Source organism: Moschus berezovskii, chromosome 16, assembly GCF_049115385.1.
Source record: "Moschus berezovskii isolate FMDL1 chromosome 16, NW_MosBer_1.0, whole genome shotgun sequence".
Taxonomy (NCBI): domain Eukaryota; kingdom Metazoa; phylum Chordata; class Mammalia; order Artiodactyla; family Moschidae; genus Moschus; species Moschus berezovskii.
Window position 1 is genome coordinate 51,104,276 of NC_142475.1, and position 6,553 is coordinate 51,110,828.

Here is a 6,553-nt window from a genome sequence, read left to right on the forward strand (position 1 = left end):
ATTAAAAATTATTCAATTGTTTATCAATATCTACAATATCCTAACATGAATCACAATAGTGATTTATTTATCAATTTTTGACTTTACTGAGCCTTCATTGCTGTGTGCAGGCTTTCTCTAGTTGCAGTGAGCAGGGGCTACTCTCTAGCTGTGGTGCATGGGCTTCTGTAGCTTCTCTTATTGAGAGGCATGGCTATAGGGAGCATGGGCTTAGTAGCTGTGGCATTCAGGCTTAGTTGCCTCAAGGCATGTGAGATCTTCCAGGACCAGGGATTGAACCTGTGTCCTTTACATTGGCAGCTAGATTCTTAACCTTTGGACCAGCAGAGAAGTCCACATAATAGCGATTTTACACATATGACAATATGTATATCTTAGCTCATGATTATTTGCTTTATTTCTTATAGTTTATCCAGGACTTTTGGTTGCTCATTCTTTTATTCAAGATGGTAAGTATAAAACAATGTCCAGGGAATGGAATAAAATTGAATAATCATAAAATTTTTTAAAATTTTTGAAGAAATATTTTTAACCATGTATGTAATACCATATTGGATTTGGGACAGATAAATAAAAATTTAACTGAAATATATCCTTTTTCATTATTAGACAAATCTGAAAAGCTCGGAAAATTGATGGTTTTCTACTGATCCTAATGATGTAGTTAGTCAGAAATATATGTTTTTGAACATTAAGACAACTCAAATCCTTTTTTTTTAATCCAAAACATGTTTGTTGGGGTGGTTTGCCATTCATCTTGATGCAGGGTACTTTTAGTGCTGCTTCCGTCTGAACGAGCATCCTTCTGTAAGCCTTGCTTTTCCTCCTGTAGGCTGGCAGAGGACAGTACAGCACCCAACACACTAAACTACTGTTTGTGCATGGCTGAAGACGGTGGTGATTTTATAGCATCCTGGGCATTTTACATCCAAGAAATAGGAATTAGGTCTCTGTACCAGGTGCTTCTTCTTGTGTTTCCTCTTCTGTTCTGGAGAGGGGTGAAGAAGATCCTTTGTGAGAGGCATGTTCTCGTGAGGAGTTCATCACCACAAGAAAAGGCCTCACATGCTTTATCATCTAAGAAAACCTGCCTAATGGATTTTTTATTCCTTTACTATATGATATGTACAAACCATTTTTTAAAATTATAGGATGAAAAAGCAAGAGGCATTCTCAGTTTTATGATGAACTCACACAAACAGCGGAGAAGGCAATGGCAAGCCACTCCAGTACTCTTGCCTAGAAAATCGCACGGACAGAGGAGCCTGATGGGCTGCAGTCCATGGGGTCTCTACTAGAAGGACACGACTGAGCGACTTCACTTTCACTTTTCACTGTCATACATTGGAGAAGGAAATGGCAACCCACTCCAGTGTTCTTGCCTGGAGAATCCCAGGGACGGCGGAGCCTGGTCGGCTGCTGTCTCTGGGGTCGCACAGGGTCGGACACGACTGAAGTGACTTAGCAGCAGCAGCAGCACACAAACAGAATAAGGGTTGTTTGTATATTTTTCTTCTATTTGTATCATTTATTAAAGTTTACCTGAGAGCCCTCTGAATAGTCCAAGACCCAGTCTAATTCCACTGCCTCCGAAATGGCCTCCCAAAGATCTCAGGTGTTAGGTTTCAAGAGTTAGGGATATTTGGAGACATAAAAGTTCGAAGAAAATTATTGTTTATGGGCAAATATAGAGTGAAAAAATTCTAGTCCATTTCTGATCTTATTGACTTGCCTTATAATTGATATTTCTCACATTTATTCAAATTGGGTTTCCCCAGTGGCTCAGTGGTAAAGAATCCACCTGCAATGCAGGAGATTTGGGTTTGACCCCAGTTGAGCGCTTAATACATGCCAAGCATTCTGCTAAACACTAGTGGTGCAATGGTGATATAGGTGATGACAGAACAGGAGTAAGATAATGTGAAAAGGTACATTTTTTTTTTAAATTTAAGGAATCTTCTATATACATTTCTATTTATGAAGAGATGCATAGTCATACATTTAATGGTGTCATATTTTGTCCTCTGAAGTGGCCTTTTGGTTACATGAATGAATGAAGATATGTACTAAGCTCCTAGTAAAGCTGTAAAGGAACATTTGCTCATTGGTCATAGGATTAGTATGAAATTGTATCTATGATTTAATGTTAGAGAGACTTCTCATGATGGATGGGGTTCCCTGATTAAAAAGACACTGTAATGTGTAGCTAACTCCCCATAAAGCAAGGGGTATGTATTCAGTTCTGTTCAATCGCTCAGTCCTTTCCGACTCTTTGTGACCCCATGAATTGCAGCATGCCAGGCCTCCCTGTTCATCACCAACTCCTGGAGTTCACTCAAACTCATGTGCATCGAGTCGGTGATGCCATCCAGCCATCTCATCCTCTGTCGTCCCCTTCTCCTCCTGCCCCCAATCCCTCCCAGCATCAGAGTCTTCTCCAGTGAGTCAACTCTTCGCATGAGATGGCCAAAGTGTTGGAGTTTCAGCTTCAACATCAGTCCTTCCAATGAACACCCAGGACTGATCTCCTCTAGAATAGACTGGTTGTATCTCCTTGCAGTCCAAGGGACTCTCAAGAGTCTTCTCCAACACCACAGTTCAAAAGCATCAATTCTTCGATGATCAGCTTTCTTCGTGGCCTAAATTTAACTTCAAGTCCAAAAGCCAGAGCTGGAGAAGGGCACAGCAGCCCACTCCAGTATTCTTGCCTGGAGAATCCCATGGACAGAGAAGCCTGGTCGGCTACAGTCTATAGAGTGGCAAAGGGTCGGACACGACTAAGCAACTAACACTTCTCACTTTTTCAATGGTCAGAGAAGCAAGGTTACTCTCAGCACACAATGTAATTGCATTTTTTTCTTTTTGGCCCCAACAAGTGGCATTCAGAATCTTAGTTCCTTGGCCAGGTATCAAACCATGCCCTCTGCAGTGAAAGTGCAGAGTCTTAACCACTAGACCACCAGGGAAGTCTCTGCAATTTCATTTTAAGATGCTGAGCAAGTGAGGGTGAAATAAGAGTGGTGTGCCCGAGATAACGATCTAGGATAACAGCTGTAACACAACATCAATAAACAAACAGCATTAGACTAGTCCAAGACAGATGTAATCTTTAATAGCTGTGTCACATGACAGTGAAAGAAGCATGGAACCCAATGGACTTTTTGTAGTTTTTGATCTTTTTTTTCCCTCTATGCCTAGAGGATTGGTCCACTCTGTACAGAGTAAACTATACTGCGCAGGATTTTTGAGTAACTTGAAGGCTAAGGAAAGGGTTAAGATGAAAGCCTAAAGAAGAAGTGACTAGGCTTCTTAAATTAGTGGCAGAGAAATGATTAAAGGATTAATTAAAAGTGAAATGTATTAGGAATGAAGATAATCACAAACTAATGAAATTAGGCTTTACTAGTAATATATTGTTGTCTGTTTGTGTGGTTTATCAGTTAACTTTCACTTTGTGATAACATAGGGACAATCTTTAAATCTCAGCAGATTATGGAAAAGTTTTAGGTCTCCCTTAAATTCCATGTCACTGCAGGTCAAGTGCTCCAGTCTATGGCTCTGTAGCATGTCTCTTATTCATTTTGGGATCCAGGCTGAAAGAACAGTTCCTGTGTGGGCAATAGCGACCACGTGGCAGTTCTTAATGTTTCTGCGTACACGACACACAATTTGCTTCTGCACACAGTTCACTCATTGGTCAAAAATAGTCAACTGGCCAAGTCTGTCTCAGTGCGGTGGTAAATTTGTTCATCCCACGAGAAGTCCATGTAGGTCTCATAGCAAGAGAAGGAATGCACAATCTTCTTAAAGGAAAGGTACAAAATAGGGGGGTGGAGCAGAAGGAAATGATATAATCTACTGCATGTGGAATTTAAACTCTGGACAGCTCAAGTAATTAATTTTCTTTTCCCTTTATGTTGTACTGTATTTCTATGAAAAACAGAAACGAATCCCTTCAAGTTAAGGATATACTGTTTTTAATGGAATCTGTAAGATATGATTCAGGAGAAAACCCACAAGCACAACTGGACCTCCACGGTAGAGCTGGGTGACCTCAGAGCCATCATGCATGAGTGTATGGAGATGGTCCTCCTAGACATTCCACATCTCCAAGTATGGTTGCCAATGTCCACAGTAGTGAGGGAGATTGCCAAGTAGTATGTTTGCCAATGAAGATGCGGTTTAGTGAAATGAAGATTCTTTACCACTGATGGATAAGAGTGATTCATAAAACAAATGTTGTGGCATATCGCCTCTTTAGTGAATCAATACCAACTGTTCCAACCAGATAATTTTTTTAGAATATTGTCCATAAAGGGACATAAAAAATCTATTGCTGTATCTCCAACACCTAGCAAAGTTAGCAGATACCCTGTTGGTGGTGAACACACTTTTAAAAAATGAATTATTCTTAACTCTGACCTTCAAAGAAGCAAGAACAGTGGCAATTTAGTAACTGAGATAAGTGAAGGCTTTGTATTTGCTAAACAATTATTCTAAATGGAGATAAGATATGTTTAATTAACTTACTTAAATTTGTTTCATTAGCTCTATAGATATTCTCCTTATATTTGAAAACATTTCAGAGAGTCATAGCACTATCCAAAGCCATGACAATCATGAGGGTAAAGTGTCCAGGATTTGAAAATCTCTAAATATCAAAATAAATCTGAGCAAATTTTTTCTCTATAAAATGTAGGATATGGGAAAAAATTAAGAGAGCTCTTTATACTCTTAGTTATTATATAGATTTATGACATATACATATTTTATATACAATGATATATATATATAATCACTTATAAAAAGATTATATTCCACTCCTATTAAATCATACTTTCATTAAAAATAGCCTCATTATTCAAGTTAATTTTTTTTTTTACCCTTTGCTATGGAACATTCTGAAAGAGATGGGAATACCAGACCACCTGACCTGCCTCTTGAGAAACCTTTATGCAAGTCAGTAAGCAACAGTTAGAACTGGACATGGAACAACAGACTGATTCCAAATAGGAAAAGGAGTACGTCAAGGCTGTATATTGTCACCCTGCTTATTTAATTTATATGCAGAGTACATCATGAGAAACACTGGTCTGGAAGAAGCACAAGTTGGAATCAAGACTGCCGGGAGAAATATCAATAACCTCAGATATTTAAAATTATAGGATGAAAAAGCAAGAGGCATTCTCAGTTTTATGATGACATCACCCTTATGGCAGAAAGTGAAGAGGAACTAAAAAGCCTCTTGATGAAAGTGAAAGAGGAGAGTGAAAAAGTTGGCTTAAAGCTCAACATTCAGGACACTCAGATCATGGCATCTGGTCCCATCACTTCATGGGAAATAGATGGGGAAACAGTGGAAACAGTAGTAGACTTCATTTTTCTGGGCTCCAAAATCACTGCAGATGCTGATTGCAGCCATGAAATTAAAAGATGCTTACTCCTTGGAAGGAAAGTTATGACCAACCTAGATAGCATATTAAAAAGCAGAGACATTACTTTGCCAACCAAGGTCCGTCTAGTTAAGGTTATAGTTTTTCCAGTGGTCATGTATGGATGTGAGAGTTGGACTGTGAAGAAAGCTGAGTGCCGAAGAATTGATGCTTTTGAACTGTGGTGTTGGAGAAGACTCTCGAGAGTCCCTTGGACTGCAAGGAGATCCAACCAGTCCATCCTAAAGGAGACTAGTCCTGGGTGTTCATTGGAAGGACTGATGCTGGGGCTGAAACTCCAATACTTTGGCATTCTCATGTGAAGAGTTGACTCACTGGAAAAGACCCTGATGTTGGGAGGGATTGGGGGCAGGAAGAGAAGGAGATGACAGAGAATGAGATGGCTGAATGGCATCACTGACTCGATACACATGAGTTTGAGTGAACTCCGGGGGTTGGTGATGGACAGGGAGGCCTATTGTGCTGCGATTCATGGGGTCGCAAAAGTTGGACACGACTGAGTAACTGAACTGAACTGAGCATTCAATTACTCAGTATGAAAATTTGTCATTGGCCAGAGCATTTACCAAAACAATTTCACAAGGTGTTTTCCTGTTTTTGGAAAGAGTATATAATGAAATTATTCATGTTAGGGAGCATTCCTACAATGACCTTTGATATTGCTCTCTTAAATATATATAATACTTCTCTTTTGCTTATGAGGAACCTCAGTAAAGTTTCTTCACTTGCTCTTCATGTCTGGAGAAATACTGTTTGAGTTTTTGCTTATTTACTGTCAGAGTTGTTTTTTTTTTCTTGACATAGAAAATAATATTTTCTCAATTTTTGTAGATCTGTGACATTATAAATGGAAATGAAGGAAGATGATGCCACATACAGAAGTGAGGGCATCTGATTTAGCTGGACTCTCTCTAGAAAAACAACTCATCCTTGCACATCTGCCTCTCTCCTGACTCACAATTACTTCATAGGACACATCATTCAAATTTGTGTCCCAGTAAAATACCCATTACTTTATGATTTGGTTACCAGCCAATAAATGTAATCTCCAATGTTCAATCCGCAACTAGCCACCCACTATGTAGGTATTCTAGAATATC

At 39.2% G+C, this 6,553-nt stretch overlaps 1 pseudogene; it reads right to left on the minus strand.

Annotated features, from left to right (window-relative positions):
- Positions 1 to 773: 773 nt before the first annotated feature.
- LOC148775251 (small ribosomal subunit protein eS27 pseudogene) lies at positions 774 to 1,025 on the minus strand (annotated as a pseudogene).
- Positions 1,026 to 6,553: the final 5,528 nt, after the last annotated feature.